This window comes from Eucyclogobius newberryi, unplaced genomic scaffold (assembly GCF_026437365.1).
Source record: "Eucyclogobius newberryi isolate DKJ021-1_F unplaced genomic scaffold, fEucNew1.0.hap1 SCAF_11, whole genome shotgun sequence".
Taxonomy (NCBI): domain Eukaryota; kingdom Metazoa; phylum Chordata; class Actinopteri; order Gobiiformes; family Gobiidae; genus Eucyclogobius; species Eucyclogobius newberryi.
Genome location: NW_027315735.1, coordinates 8,164,137 through 8,181,063, shown reverse-complemented (window position 1 = coordinate 8,181,063; position 16,927 = coordinate 8,164,137).

Genomic DNA, 16,927 nt, shown 5'->3' with positions numbered 1-16,927 from the left:
ACACAAATTATCTGAAAATGCTTTTGAAGCAATAGACACAAAAACAGCTATAAATCCAAAACCTAATATGATAGACTCAAACTTTAAACTATATATTGTGTAGATTTACAGGTCCTACTTGCCCAGCAAAAAGGGTTTGAATAGCTCTTGCGCTTTTTTCAAAACTCACAAACAACTGTTCATGGGCTGAAAAGGCTTTTGGAGCAATAAAAAGTAAAAACTGCTATAACTCAAAAATGCAATAAGATAGGTTCAAACTTTAAAAGACATGTTGTGCAGATGTACAAGCCCCTCTTGCACAGAAAGTATGGGTTAGATATCTCTTGTAGTTTCTTCAGAACACACAAATTATCTGAAAATGCTTTTGAAGCAATAGACACAAAAACAGCTATAAATCCAAAACCTAATATGATAGACTCAAACTTTAAACTATATATTGTGTAGATTTACAGGTCCTACTTGCCCAGCAAAAAGGGTTTGAATAGCTCTTGCGCTTTTTTCAAAACTCACAAACAAATGTTCATGGGCTGAAAAGGCTTTTGGAGCAATAAAAAAGTAAAAACTGCTATAACTCAAAAATGCAATAAGATAGGTTCAAACTTTAAAAGACATGTTGTGCAGATGTACAAGCCCCTCTTGCACAGAAAGTATGGGTTAGATATCTCTTGTAGTTTCTTCAGAACACACAAATTATCTGAAAATGCTTTTGAAGCAATAGACACAAAAACAGCTATAAATCCAAAACCTAATATGATAGACTCAAACTTTAAACTATATATTGTGTAGATTTACAGGTCCTACTTGCCCAGCAAAAAGGGATTGAATAGCTCTTGCGCTTTTTTCAAAACTCACAAACAACTGTTCATGGGCTGAAAAGGCTTTTGGAGCAATAAAAAGTAAAAACTGCTATAACTCAAAAATGCAATAAGATAGGTTCAAACTTTAAAAGACATGTTGTGCAGATGTACAAGCCCCTCTTGCACAGAAAGTATGGGTTAGATATCTCTTGTAGTTTCTTCAGAACACACAAATTATCTGAAAATGCTTTTGAAGCAATAGGCACAAAAACAGCTATAAATCCAAAACCTAATATGATAGACTCAAACTTTAAACTATATATTGTGTACATTTACAGGTCCTACTTGCCCAGCAAAAAGGGTTTGAATAGCTCTTGCGCTTTTTTCAAAACTCACAAACAAATGTTCATGGGCTGAAAAGGCTTTTGGAGCAATAAAAAAGTAAAAACTGCTATAACTCAAAAATGCAATAAGATAGGTTCAAACTTTAAAAGACATGTTGGGGAGATGTCCAAGCCCCTCTTGCACAGAAAGTATGGGTTAGATATCTCTTGTAGTTTCTTCAGAACACACAAATTATCTGAAAATGCTTTTGAAGCAATAGACACAAAAACAGCTATAAATCCAAAACCTAATATGATAGACTCAAACTTTAAACTATATATTGTGTAGATTTACAGGTCCTACTTGCCCAGCAAAAAGGGTTTGAATAGCTCTTGCGCTTTTTTCAAAACTCACAAACAAATGTTCATGGGCTGAAAAGGCTTTTGGAGCAATAAAAAAGTAAAAACTGCTATAACTCAAAAATGCAATAAGATAGGTTCAAACTTTAAAAGACATGTTGTGCAGATGTACAAGCCCCTCTTGCACAGAAAGTATGGGTTAGATATCTCTTGTAGTTTCTTTAGAACACACAAATTATCTGAAAATGCTTTTGAAGCAATAGACACAAAAACAGCTATAAATCCAAAACCTAATATGATAGACTCAAACTTTAAACTATATATTGTGTAGATTTACAGGTCCTACTTGCCCAGCAAAAAGGGTTTGAATAGCTCTTGCGCTTTTTTCAAAACTCACAAACAAATGTTCATGGGCTGAAAAGGCTTTTGGAGCAATAAAAGAGTAAAAACTGCTATAACTCAAAAATGCAATAAGATAGGTTCAAACTTTAAAAGACATGTTGTGCAGATGTACAAGCCCCTCTTGCACAGAAAGTATGGGTTAGATATCTCTTGTAGTTTCTTCAGAACACACAAATTATCTGAAAATGCTTTTGAAGCAATAGACACAAAAACAGCTATAAATCCAAAACCTAATATGATAGACTCAAACTTTGAACTATATATTGTTTAGATTTACAGGTCCTACTTGCCCAGCAAAAAGGGTTTGAATAGCTCTTGCGCTTTTTTCAAAACTCACAAACAACTGTTCATGGGCTGAAAAGGCTTTTGGAGCAAAAAAAAAGTAAAAACTGCTATAACTCAAAAATGCAATAAGATAGGTTCAAACTTTAAAAGACATGTTGTGCAGATGTACAAGCCCCTCTTGCACAGAAAGTATGGGTTAGATATCTCTTGTAGTTTCTTTAGAACACACAAATTATCTGAAAATGCTTTTGAAGCAATAAACACAAAAACAGCTATAAATCCAAAACCTAATATGATAGACTCAAACTTTAAACTATATATTGTGTAGATTTACAGGTCCTACTTGCCCAGCAAAAAGGGTTTGAATAGCTCTTGCGCTTTTTTCAAAACTCACAAACAAATGTTCATGGGCTGAAAAGGCTTTTGGAGCAATAAAAAAGTAAAAACTGCTATAACTCAAAAATGCAATAAGATAGGTTCAAACTTTAAAAGACATGTTGTGCAGATGTACAAGCCCCTCTTGCACAGAAAGTATGGGTTAGATATCTCTTGTAGTTTCTTTAGAACACACAAATTATCTGAAAATGCTTTTGAAGCAATAGACACAAAAACAGCTATAAATCCAGAACCTAATATGATAGACTCAAACTTTAAACTATATATTGTGTAGATTTACAGGTCCTACTTGCCCAGCAAAAAGGGTTTGAATAGCTCTTGCGCTTTTTTCAAAACTCACAAACAAATGTTCATGGGCTGAAAAGGCTTTTGGAGCAATAAAAAAGTAAAAACTGCTATAACTCAAAAATGCAATAAGATAGGTTCAAACTTTAAAAGACATGTTGGGGAGATGTCCAAGCCCCTCTTGCACAGAAAGTATGGGTTAGATATCTCTTGTAGTTTCTTTAGAACACACAAATTATCTGAAAATGCTTTTGAAGCAATAGACACAAAAACAGCTATAAATCCAGAACCTAATATGATAGACTCAAACTTTAAACTATATATTGTGTAGATTTACAGGTCCTACTTGCCCAGCAAAAAGGGTTTGAATAGCTCTTGCGCTTTTTTCAAAACTCACAAACAAATGTTCATGGGCTGAAAAGGCTTTTGGAGCAATAAAAAAGTAAAAACTGCTATAACTCAAAAATGCAATAAGATAGGTTCAAACTTTAAAAGACATGTTGGGGAGATGTCCAAGCCCCTCTTGCACAGAAAGTATGGGTTAGATATCTCTTGTAGTTTCTTCAGAACACACAAATTATCTGAAAATGCTTTTGAAGCAATAGACACAAAAACAGCTATAAATACAAAACCTAATATGATAGACTCAAACTTTAAACTATATATTGTGTAGATTTACAGGTCCTACTTGCCCAGCAAAAAGGGATTGAATAGCTCTTGCGCTTTTTTCAAAACTCACAAACAACTGTTCATGGGCTGAAAAGGCTTTTGGAGCAATAAAAAGTAAAAACTGCTATAACTCAAAAATGCAATAAGATAGGTTCAAACTTTAAAAGACATGTTGTGCAGATGTACAAGCCCCTCTTGCACAGAAAGTATGGGTTAGATATCTCTTGTAGTTTCTTCAGAACACACAAATTATCTGAAAATGCTTTTGAAGCAATAGACACAAAAACAGCTATAAATCCAAAACCTAATATGATAGACTCAAACTTTAAACTATATATTGTGTAGATTTACAGGTCCTACTTGCCCAGCAAAAAGGGTTTGAATAGCTCTTGCGCTTTTTTCAAAACTCACAAACAAATGTTCATGGGCTGAAAAGGCTTTTGGAGCAATAAAAAAGTAAAAACTGCTATAACTCAAAAATGCAATAAGATAGGTTCAAACTTTAAAAGACATGTTGGGGAGATGTCCAAGCCCCTCTTGCACAGAAAGTATGGGTTAGATATCTCTTGTAGTTTCTTCAGAACACACAAATTATCTGAAAATGCTTTTGAAGCAATAGACACAAAAACAGCTATAAATCCAAAACCTAATATGATAGACTCAAACTTTAAACTATATATTGTGTAGATTTACAGGTCCTACTCCCCCAGCAAAAAGGGTTTGAATAGCTCTTGCGCTTTTTTCAAAACTCACAAACAAATGTTCATGGGCTGAAAAGGCTTTTGGAGCAATAAAAAAGTAAAAACTGCTATAACTCAAAAATGCAATAAGATAGGTTCAAACTTTAAAAGACATGTTGTGCAGATGTACAAGCCCCTCTTGCACAGAAAGTATGGGTTAGATATCTCTTGTAGTTTCTTTAGAACACACAAATTATCTGAAAATGCTTTTGAAGCAATAGACACAAAAACAGCTATAAATCCAAAACCTAATATGATAGACTCAAACTTTAAACTATATATTGTGTAGATTTACAGGTCCTACTTGCCCAGCAAAAAGGGTTGGAATAGCTCTTGCGCTTTTTTCAAAACTCACAAACAAATGTTCATGGGCTGAAAAGGCTTTTGGAGCAATAAAAAAGTAAAAACTGCTATAACTCAAAAATGCAATAAGATAGGTTCAAACTTTAAAAGACATGTTGTGCAGATGTACAAGCCCCTCTTGCACAGAAAGTATGGGTTAGATATCTCTTGTAGTTTCTTCAGAACACACAAATTATCTGAAAATGCTTTTGAAGCAATAGACACAAAAACAGCTATAAATCCAAAACCTAATATGATAGACTCAAACTTTAAACTATATATTGTGTAGATTTACAGGTCCTACTTGCCCAGCAAAAAGGGATTGAATAGCTCTTGCGCTTTTTTCAAAACTCACAAACAACTGTTCATGGGCTGAAAAGGCTTTTGGAGCAATAAAAAGTAAAAACTGCTATAACTCAAAAATGCAATAAGATAGGTTCAAACTTTAAAAGACATGTTGGGGAGATGTCCAAGCCCCTCTTCTTCAGAACACACAAATTATCTGAAAATGCTTTTGAAGCAATAGACACAAAAACAGGTATTAATCCAAAACCTAATATGATAGACTCAAACTTTAAACTATATATTGTGTAGATTTACAGGTCCTACTTGCCCAGCAAAAAGGGTTTGAATAGCTCTTGCGCTTTTTTCAAAACTCACAAACAAATGTTCATGGGCTGAAAAGGCTTTTGGAGCAATAAAAAAGTAAAAACTGCTATAACTCAAAAATGCAATAAGATAGGTTCAAACTTTAAAAGACATGTTGGGGAGATGTCCAAGCCCCTCTTGCACAGAAAGTATGGGTTAGATATCTCTTGTAGTTTCTTCAGAACACACAAATTATCTGAAAATGCTTTTGAAGCAATAGACACAAAAACAGCTATAAATCCAAAACCTAATATGATAGACTCAAACTTTAAACTATATATTGTGTAGATTTACAGGTCCTACTTGCCCAGCAAAAAGGGTTTGAATAGCTCTTGCGCTTTTTTCAAAACTCACAAACAAATGTTCATGGGCTGAAAAGGCTTTTGGAGCAATAAAAAAGTAAAAACTGCTATAACTCAAAAATGCAATAAGATAGGTTCAAACTTTAAAAGACATGTTGTGCAGATGTACAAGCCCCTCTTGCACAGAAAGTATGGGTTAGATATCTCTTGTAGTTTCTTCAGAACACACAAATTATCTGAAAATGCTTTTGAAGCAATAGACACAAAAACAGCTATAAATCCAAAACCTAATATGATAGACTCAAACTTTAAACTATATATTGTGTAGATTTACAGGTCCTACTTGCCCAGCAAAAAGGGATTGAATAGCTCTTGCGCTTTTTTCAAAACTCACAAACAACTGTTCATGGGCTGAAAAGGCTTTTGGAGCAATAAAAAGTAAAAACTGCTATAACTCAAAAATGCAATAAGATAGGTTCAAACTTTAAAAGACATGTTGTGCAGATGTAAAAGCCCCTCTTGCACAGAAAGTATGGGGTAGATATCTCTTGTAGTTTCTTCAGAACACACAAATTATCTGAAAATGCTTTTGAAGCAATAGACACAAAAACAGCTATAAATCCAAAACCTAATATGATAGACTCAAACTTTAAACTATATATTGTGTAGATTTACAGGTCCTACTTGCCCAGCAAAAAGGGTTTGAATAGCTCTTGCGCTTTTTTCAAAACTCACAAACAAATGTTCATGGGCTGAAAAGGCTTTTGGAGCAATAAAAAAGTAAAAACTGCTATAACTCAAAAATGCAATAAGATAGGTTCAAACTTTAAAAGACATGTTGTGCAGATGTACAAGCCCCTCTTGCACAGAAAGTATGGGTTAGATATCTCTTGTAGTTTCTTCAGAACACACAAATTATCTGAAAATGCTTTTGAAGCAATAGACACAAAAACAGCTATAAATCCAAAACCTAATATGATAGACTCAAACTTTAAACTATATATTGTGTAGATTTACAGGTCCTACTTGCCCAGCAAAAAGGGTTTGAATAGCTCTTGCGCTTTTTTCAAAACTCACAAACAAATGTTCATGGGCTGAAAAGGCTTTTGGAGCAATAAAAAAGTAAAAACTGCTATAACTCAAAAATGCAATAAGATAGGTTCAAACTTTAAAAGACATGTTGGGGAGATGTCCAAGCCCCTCTTGCACAGAAAGTATGGGTTAGATATCTCTTGTAGTTTCTTCAGAACACACAAATTATCTGAAAATGCTTTTGAAGCAATAGACACAAAAACAGCTATAAATCCAAAACCTAATATGATAGACTCAAACTTTAAACTATATATTATGTAGATTTACAGGTCCTACTTGCCCAGCAAAAAGGGTTTGAATAGCTCTTGCGCTTTTTTCAAAACTCACAAACAAATGTTCATGGGCTGAAAAGGCTTTTGGAGCAATAAAAAAGTAAAAACTGCTATAACTCAAAAATGCAATAAGATAGGTTCAAACTTTAAAAGACATGTTGTGCAGATGTACAAGCCCCTCTTGCACAGAAAGTATGGGTTAGATATCTCTTGTAGTTTCTTTAGAACACACAAATTATCTGAAAATGCTTTTGAAGCAATAGACACAAAAACAGCTATAAATCCAAAACCTAATATGATAGACTCAAACTTTAAACTATATATTGTGTAGATTTACAGGTCCTACTTGCCCAGCAAAAAGGGTTTGAATAGCTCTTGCGCTTTTTTCAAAACTCACAAACAAATGTTCATGGGCTGAAAAGGCTTTTGGAGCAATAAAAAAGTAAAAACTGCTATAACTCAAAAATGCAATAAGATAGGTTCAAACTTTAAAAGACATGTTGGGGAGATGTCCAAGCCCCTCTTGCACAGAAAGTATGGGTTAGATATCTCTTGTAGTTTCTTCAGAACACACAAATTATCTGAAAATGCTTTTGAAGCAATAGACACAAAAACAGCTATAAATCCAAAACCTAATATGATAGACTCAAACTTTAAACTATATATTGTGTAGATTTACAGGTCCTACTTGCCCAGCAAAAAGGGTTTGAATAGCTCTTGCGCTTTTTTCAAAACTCACAAACAAATGTTCATGGGCTGAAAAGGCTTTTGGAGCAATAAAAAAGTAAAAACTGCTATAACTCAAAAATGCAATAAGATAGGTTCAAACTTTAAAAGACATGTTGTGCAGATGTACAAGCCCCTCTTGCACAGAAAGTATGGGTTAGATATCTCTTGTAGTTTCTTCAGAACACACAAATTATCTGAAAATGCTTTTGAAGCAATAGACACAAAAACAGCTATAAATCCAAAACCTAATATGATAGACTCAAACTTTAAACTATATATTGTGTAGATTTACAGGTCCTACTTGCCCAGCAAAAAGGGTTTGAATAGCTCTTGCGCTTTTTTCAAAACTCACAAACAAATGTTCATGGGCTGAAAAGGCTTTTGGAGCAATAAAAAAGTAAAAACTGCTATAACTCAAAAATGCAATAAGATAGGTTCAAACTTTAAAAGACATGTTGGGGAGATGTCCAAGCCCCTCTTGCACAGAAAGTATGGGTTAGATATCTCTTGTAGTTTCTTCAGAACACACAAATTATCTGAAAATGCTTTTGAAGCAATGGACACAAAAACAGCTATAAATCCAAAACCTAATATGATAGACTCAAACTTTAAACTATATATTGTGTAGATTTACAGGTCCTACTTGCCCAGCAAAAAGGGTTTGAATAGCTCTTGCGCTTTTTTCAAAACTCACAAACAAATGTTCATGGGCTGAAAAGGCTTTTGGAGCAATAAAAAAGTAAAAACTGCTATAACTCAAAAATGCAATAAGATAGGTTCAAACTTTAAAAGACATGTTGTGCAGATGTCCAAGCCCCTCTTGCACAGAAAGTATGGGTTAGATATCTCTTGTAGTTTCTTCAGAACACACAAATTATCTGAAAATGCTTTTGAAGCAATAGACACAAAAACAGCTATAAATCCAAAACCTAATATGATAGACTCAAACTTTAAACTATATATTGTGTAGATTTACAGGTCCTACTTGCCCAGCAAAAAGGGTTTGAATAGCTCTTGCGCTTTTTTCAAAACTCACAAACAAATGTTCATGGGCTGAAAAGGCTTTTGGAGCAATAAAAAAGTAAAAACTGCTATAACTCAAAAATGCAATAAGATAGGTTCAAACTTTAAAAGACATGTTGGGGAGATGTCCAAGCCCCTCTTGCACAGAAAGTATGGGTTAGATATCTCTTGTAGTTTCTTCAGAACACACAAATTATCTGAAAATGCTTTTGAAGCAATAGACACAAAAACAGCTATAAATCCAAAACCTAATATGATAGACTCAAACTTTAAACTATATATTGTGTAGATTTACAGGTCCTACTTGCCCAGCAAAAAGGGTTTGAATAGCTCTTGCGCTTTTTTCAAAACTCACAAACAAATGTTCATGGGCTGAAAAGGCTTTTGGAGCAATAAAAAAGTAAAAACTGCTATAACTCAAAAATGCAATAAGATAGGTTCAAACTTTAAAAGACATGTTGGGGAGATGTCCAAGCCCCTCTTGCACAGAAAGTATGGGTTAGATATCTCTTGTAGTTTCTTCAGAACACACAAATTATCTGAAAATGCTTTTGAAGCAATAGACACAAAAACAGCTATAAATCCAAAACCTAATATGATAGACTCAAACTTTAAACTATATATTGTGTAGATTTACAGGTCCTACTTGCCCAGCAAAAAGGGTTTGAATAGCTCTTGCGCTTTTTTCAAAACTCACAAACAAATGTTCATGGGCTGAAAAGGCTTTTGGAGCAATAAAAAACTGCTATAACTCAAAAATGCAATAAGATAGGTTCAAACTTTAAAAGACATGTTGGGGAGATGTCCAAGCCCCTCTTGCACAGAAAGTATGGGTTAGATATCTCTTGTAGTTTCTTCAGAACACACAAATTATCTGAAAATGCTTTTGAAGCAATAGACACAAAAACAGCTATAAATCCAAAACCTAATATGATAGACTCAAACTTTAAACTATATATTGTGTAGATTTACAGGTCCTACTTGCCCAGCAAAAAGGGATTGAATAGCTCTTGCGCTTTTTTCAAAACTCACAAACAAATGTTCATGGGCTGAAAAGGCTTTTGGAGCAATAACAAGTAAAAACTGCTATAACTCAAAAATGCAATAAGATAGGTTCAAACTTTAAAAGACATGTTGTGCAGATGTACAAGCCCCTCTTGCACAGAAAGTATGGGTTAGATATCTCTTGTAGTTTCTTCAGAACACACAAATTATCTGAAAATGCTTTTGAAGCAATAGACACAAAAACAGCTATAAATCCAAAACCTAATATGATAGACTCAAACTTTAAACTATATATTGTGTAGATTTACAGGTCCTACTTGCCCAGCAAAAAGGGATTGAATAGCTCTTGCGCTTTTTTCAAAACTCACAAACAACTGTTCATGGGCTGAAAAGGCTTTTGGAGCAATAAAAAGTAAAAACTGCTATAACTCAAAAATGCAATAAGATAGGTTCAAACTTTAAAAGACATGTTGTGCAGATGTACAAGCCCCTCTTGCACAGAAAGTATGGGTTAGATATCTCTTGTAGTTTCTTTAGAACACACAAATTATCTGAAAATGCTTTTGAAGCAATAGACACAAAAACAGCTATAAATCCAAAACCTAATATGATAGACTCAAACTTTAAACTATATCTTGTGTAGATTTACAGGTCCTACTTGCCCAGCAAAAAGGGTTTGAATAGCTCTTGCGCTTTTTTCAAAACTCACAAACAAATGTTCATGGGCTGAAAAGGCTTTTGGAGCAATAAAAAAGTAAAAACTGCTATAACTCAAAAATGCAATAAGATAGGTTCAAACTTTAAAAGACATGTTGGGGAGATGTCCAAGCCCCTCTTGCACAGAAAGTATGGGTTAGATATCTCTTGTAGTTTCTTCAGAACACACAAATTATCTGAAAATGCTTTTGAAGCAATAGACACAAAAACAGCTATAAATCCAAAACCTAATATGATAGACTCAAACTTTAAACTATATATTGTGTAGATTTACAGGTCCTACTTGCCCAGCAAAAAGGGTTTGAATAGCTCTTGCGCTTTTTTCAAAACTCACAAACAAATGTTCATGGGCTGAAAAGGCTTTTGGAGCAATAAAAAAGTAAAAACTGCTATAACTCAAAAATGCAATAAGATAGGTTCAAACTTTAAAAGACATGTTGTGCAGATGTACAAGCCCCTCTTGCACAGAAAGTATGGGTTAGATATCTCTTGTAGTTTCTTCAGAACACACAAATTATCTGAAAATGCTTTTGAAGCAATAGACACAAAAACAGCTATAAATCCAAAACCTAATATGATAGACTCAAACTTTAAACTATATATTGTGTAGATTTACAGGTCCTACTTGCCCAGCAAAAAGGGATTGAATAGCTCTTGCGCTTTTTTCAAAACTCACAAACAACTGTTCATGGGCTGAAAAGGCTTTTGGAGCAATAAAAAGTAAAAACTGCTATAACTCAAAAATGCAATAAGATAGGTTCAAACTTTAAAAGACATGTTGTGCAGATGTACAAGCCCCTCTTGCACAGAAAGTATGGGTTAGATATCTCTTGTAGTTTCTTTAGAACACACAAATTATCTGAAAATGCTTTTTGTAGCAATAGACACAAAAACAGCTATAAATCCAAAACCTAATATGATAGACTCAAACTTTAAACTATATATTGTGTAGATTTACAGGTCCTACTTGCCCAGCAAAAAGGGTTGGAATAGCTCTTGCGCTTTTTTCAAAACTCACAAACAAATGTTCATGGGCTGAAAAGGCTTTTGGAGCAATAAAAGAGTAAAAACTGCTATAACTCAAAAATGCAATAAGATAGGTTCAAACTTTAAAAGACATGTTGTGCAGATGTACAAGCCCCTCTTGCACAGAAAGTATGGGTTAGATATCTCTTGTAGTTTCTTCAGAACACACAAATTATCTGAAAATGCTTTTGAAGCAATAGACACAAAAACAGCTATAAATCCAAAACCTAATATGATAGACTCAAACTTTAAACTATATATTGTGTAGATTTACAGGTCCTACTTGCCCAGCAAAAAGGGTTTGAATAGCTCTTGCGCTTTTTTCAAAACTCACAAACAAATGTTCATGGGCTGAAAAGGCTTTTGGAGCAATAAAAAAGTAAAAACTGCTATAACTCAAAAATGCAATAAGATAGGTTCAAACTTTAAAAGACATGTTGTGCAGATGTACAAGCCCCTCTTGCACAGAAAGTATGGGTTAGATATCTCTTGTAGTTTCTTTAGAACACACAAATTATCTGAAAATGCTTTTGAAGCAATAGACACAAAAACAGCTATAAATCCAAAACCTAATATGATAGACTCAAACTTTAAACTATATATTGTGTAGATTTACAGGTCCTACTTGCCCAGCAAAAAGGGATGGAATAGCTCTTGCGCTTTTTTCAAAACTCACAAACAAATGTTCATGGGCTGAAAAGGCTTTTGGAGCAATAAAAGAGTAAAAACTGCTATAACTCAAAAATGCAATAAGATAGGTTCAAACTTTAAAAGACATGTTGGGGAGATGTCCAAGCCCCTCTTGCACAGAAAGTATGGGTTAGATATCTCTTGTAGTTTCTTCAGAACACACAAATTATCTGAAAATGCTTTTGAAGCAATAGACACAAAAACAGCTATAAATCCAAAACCTAATATGATAGACTCAAACTTTAAACTATATATTGTGTAGATTTACAGGTCCTACTTGCCCAGCAAAAAGGGTTTGAATAGCTCTTGCGCTTTTTTCAAAACTCACAAACAAATGTTCATGGGCTGAAAAGGCTTTTGGAGCAATAAAAAACTGCTATAACTCAAAAATGCAATAAGATAGGTTCAAACTTTAAAAGACATGTTGGGGAGATGTCCAAGCCCCTCTTGCACAGAAAGTATGGGTTAGATATCTCTTGTAGTTTCTTCAGAACACACAAATTATCTGAAAATGCTTTTGAAGCAATAGACACAAAAACAGCTATAAATCCAAAACCTAATATGATAGACTCAAACTTTAAACTATATATTGTGTAGATTTACAGGTCCTACTTGCCCAGCAAAAAGGGATTGAATAGCTCTTGCGCTTTTTTCAAAACTCACAAACAAATGTTCATGGGCTGAAAAGGCTTTTGGAGCAATAACAAGTAAAAACTGCTATAACTCAAAAATGCAATAAGATAGGTTCAAACTTTAAAAGACATGTTGTGCAGATGTACAAGCCCCTCTTGCACAGAAAGTATGGGTTAGATATCTCTTGTAGTTTCTTCAGAACACACAAATTATCTGAAAATGCTTTTGAAGCAATAGACACAAAAACAGCTATAAATCCAAAACCTAATATGATAGACTCAAACTTTAAACTATATATTGTGTAGATTTACAGGTCCTACTTGCCCAGCAAAAAGGGATTGAATAGCTCTTGCGCTTTTTTCAAAACTCACAAACAACTGTTCATGGGCTGAAAAGGCATTTGGAGCAATAAAAAGTAAAAACTGCTATAACTCAAAAATGCAATAAGATAGGTTCAAATTTTAAAAGACATGTTGTGCAGATGTACAAGCCCCTCTTGCACAGAAAGTATGGGTTAGATATCTCTTGTAGTTTCTTTAGAACACACAAATTATCTGAAAATGCTTTTGAAGCAATAGACACAAAAACAGCTATAAATCCAAAACCTAATATGATAGACTCAAACTTTAAACTATATCTTGTGTAGATTTACAGGTCCTACTTGCCCAGCAAAAAGGGTTTGAATAGCTCTTGCGCTTTTTTCAAAACTCACAAACAAATGTTCATGGGCTGAAAAGGCTTTTGGAGCAATAAAAAAGTAAAAACTGCTATAACTCAAAAATGCAATAAGATAGGTTCAAACTTTAAAAGACATGTTGGGGAGATGTCCAAGCCCCTCTTGCACAGAAAGTATGGGTTAGATATCTCTTGTAGTTTCTTCAGAACACACAAATTATCTGAAAATGCTTTTGAAGCAATAGACACAAAAACAGCTATAAATCCAAAACCTAATATGATAGACTCAAACTTTAAACTATATATTGTGTAGATTTACAGGTCCTACTTGCCCAGCAAAAAGGGTTTGAATAGCTCTTGCGCTTTTTTCAAAACTCACAAACAAATGTTCATGGGCTGAAAAGGCTTTTGGAGCAATAAAAAAGTAAAAACTGCTATAACTCAAAAATGCAATAAGATAGGTTCAAACTTTAAAAGACATGTTGTGCAGATGTACAAGCCCCTCTTGCACAGAAAGTATGGGTTAGATATCTCTTGTAGTTTCTTCAGAACACACAAATTATCTGAAAATGCTTTTGAAGCAATAGACACAAAAACAGCTATAAATCCAAAACCTAATATGATAGACTCAAACTTTAAACTATATATTGTGTAGATTTACAGGTCCTACTTGCCCAGCAAAAAGGGATTGAATAGCTCTTGCGCTTTTTTCAAAACTCACAAACAACTGTTCATGGGCTGAAAAGGCTTTTGGAGCAATAAAAAGTAAAAACTGCTATAACTCAAAAATGCAATAAGATAGGTTCAAACTTTAAAAGACATGTTGTGCAGATGTACAAGCCCCTCTTGCACAGAAAGTATGGGTTAGATATCTCTTGTAGTTTCTTTAGAACACACAAATTATCTGAAAATGCTTTTTGTAGCAATAGACACAAAAACAGCTATAAATCCAAAACCTAATATGATAGACTCAAACTTTAAACTATATATTGTGTAGATTTACAGGTCCTACTTGCCCAGCAAAAAGGGTTGGAATAGCTCTTGCGCTTTTTTCAAAACTCACAAACAAATGTTCATGGGCTGAAAAGGCTTTTGGAGCAATAAAAGAGTAAAAACTGCTATAACTCAAAAATGCAATAAGATAGGTTCAAACTTTAAAAGACATGTTGTGCAGATGTACAAGCCCCTCTTGCACAGAAAGTATGGGTTAGATATCTCTTGTAGTTTCTTCAGAACACACAAATTATCTGAAAATGCTTTTGAAGCAATAGACACAAAAACAGCTATAAATCCAAAACCTAATATGATAGACTCAAACTTTAAACTATATATTGTGTAGATTTACAGGTCCTACTTGCCCAGCAAAAAGGGTTTGAATAGCTCTTGCGCTTTTTTCAAAACTCACAAACAAATGTTCATGGGCTGAAAAGGCTTTTGGAGCAATAAAAAAGTAAAAACTGCTATAACTCAAAAATGCAATAAGATAGGTTCAAACTTTAAAAGACATGTTGTGCAGATGTACAAGCCCCTCTTGCACAGAAAGTATGGGTTAGATATCTCTTGTAGTTTCTTTAGAACACACAAATTATCTGAAAATGCTTTTGAAGCAATAGACACAAAAACAGCTATAAATCCAAAACCTAATATGATAGACTCAAACTTTAAACTATATATTGTGTAGATTTACAGGTCCTACTTGCCCAGCAAAAAGGGATGGAATAGCTCTTGCGCTTTTTTCAAAACTCACAAACAAATGTTCATGGGCTGAAAAGGCTTTTGGAGCAATAAAAGAGTAAAAACTGCTATAACTCAAAAATGCAATAAGATAGGTTCAAACTTTAAAAGACATGTTGTGCAGATGTACAAGCCCCTCTTGCACAGAAAGTATGGGTTAGATATCTCTTGTAGTTTCTTCAGAACACACAAATTATCTGAAAATGCTTTTGAAGCAATAGACACAAAAACAGCTATAAATCCAAAACCTAATATGATAGACTCAAACTTTGAACTATATATTGTTTAGATTTACAGGTCCTACTTGCCCAGCAAAAAGGGTTTGAATAGCTCTTGCGCTTTTTTCAAAACTCACAAACAACTGTTCATGGGCTGAAAAGGCTTTTGGAGCAATAAAAAAGTAAAAACTGCTATAACTCAAAAATGCAATAAGATAGGTTCAAACTTTAAAAGACATGTTGTGCAGATGTACAAGCCCCTCTTGCACAGAAAGTATGGGTTAGATATCTCTTGTAGTTTCTTCAGAACACACAAATTATCTGAAAATGCTTTTGAAGCAATAGACACAAAAACAGCTATAAATCCAAAACCTAATATGATAGACTCAAACTTTAAACTATATATTGTGTAGATTTACAGGTCCTACTTGCCCAGCAAAAAGGGTTTGAATAGCTCTTGCGCTTTTTTCAAAACTCACAAACAAATGTTCATGGGCTGAAAAGGCTTTTGGAGCAATAAAAAAGTAAAAACTGCTATAACTCAAAAATGCAATAAGATAGGTTCAAACTTTAAAAGACATGTTGGGGAGATGTCCAAGCCCCTCTTGCACAGAAAGTATGGGTTAGATATCTCTTGTAGTTTCTTCAGAACACACAAATTATCTGAAAATGCTTTTGAAGCAATAGACACAAAAACAGCTATAAATCCAAAACCTAATATGATAGACTCAAACTTTAAACTATATATTGTGTAGATTTACAGGTCCTACTTGCCCAGCAAAAAGGGTTTGAATAGCTCTTGCGCTTTTTTCAAAACTCACAAACAAATGTTCATGGGCTGAAAAGGCTTTTGGAGCAATAAAAAAGTAAAAACTGCTATAACTCAAAAATGCAATAAGATAGGTTCAAACTTTAAAAGACATGTTGTGCAGATGTACAAGCCCCTCTTGCACAGAAAGTATGGGTTAGATATCTCTTGTAGTTTCTTCAGAACACACAAATTATCTGAAAATGCTTTTGAAGCAATAGACACAAAAACAGCTATAAATCCAAAACCTAATATGATAGACTCAAACTTTAAACTATATATTGTGTAGATTTACAGGTCCTACTTGCCCAGCAAAAAGGGATTGAATAGCTCTTGCGCTTTTTTCAAAACTCACAAACAACTGTTCATGGGCTGAAAAGGCTTTTGGAGCAATAAAAAGTAAAAACTGCTATAACTCAAAAATGCAATAAGATAGGTTCAAACTTTAAAAGACATGTTGTGCAGATGTACAAGCCCCTCTTGCACAGAAAGTATGGGTTAGATATCTCTTGTAGTTTCTTCAGAACACACAAATTATCTGAAAATGCTTTTTGTAGCAATAGACACAAAAACAGCTATAAATCCAAAACCTAATATGATAGACTCAAACTTTAAACTATATATTGTGTAGATTTACAGGTCCTACTTGCCCAGCAAAAAGGGTTGGAATAGCTCTTGCGCTTTTTTCAAAACTCACAAACAAATGTTCATGGGCTGAAAAGGCTTTTGGAGCAATAAAAGAGTAAAAACTGCTAT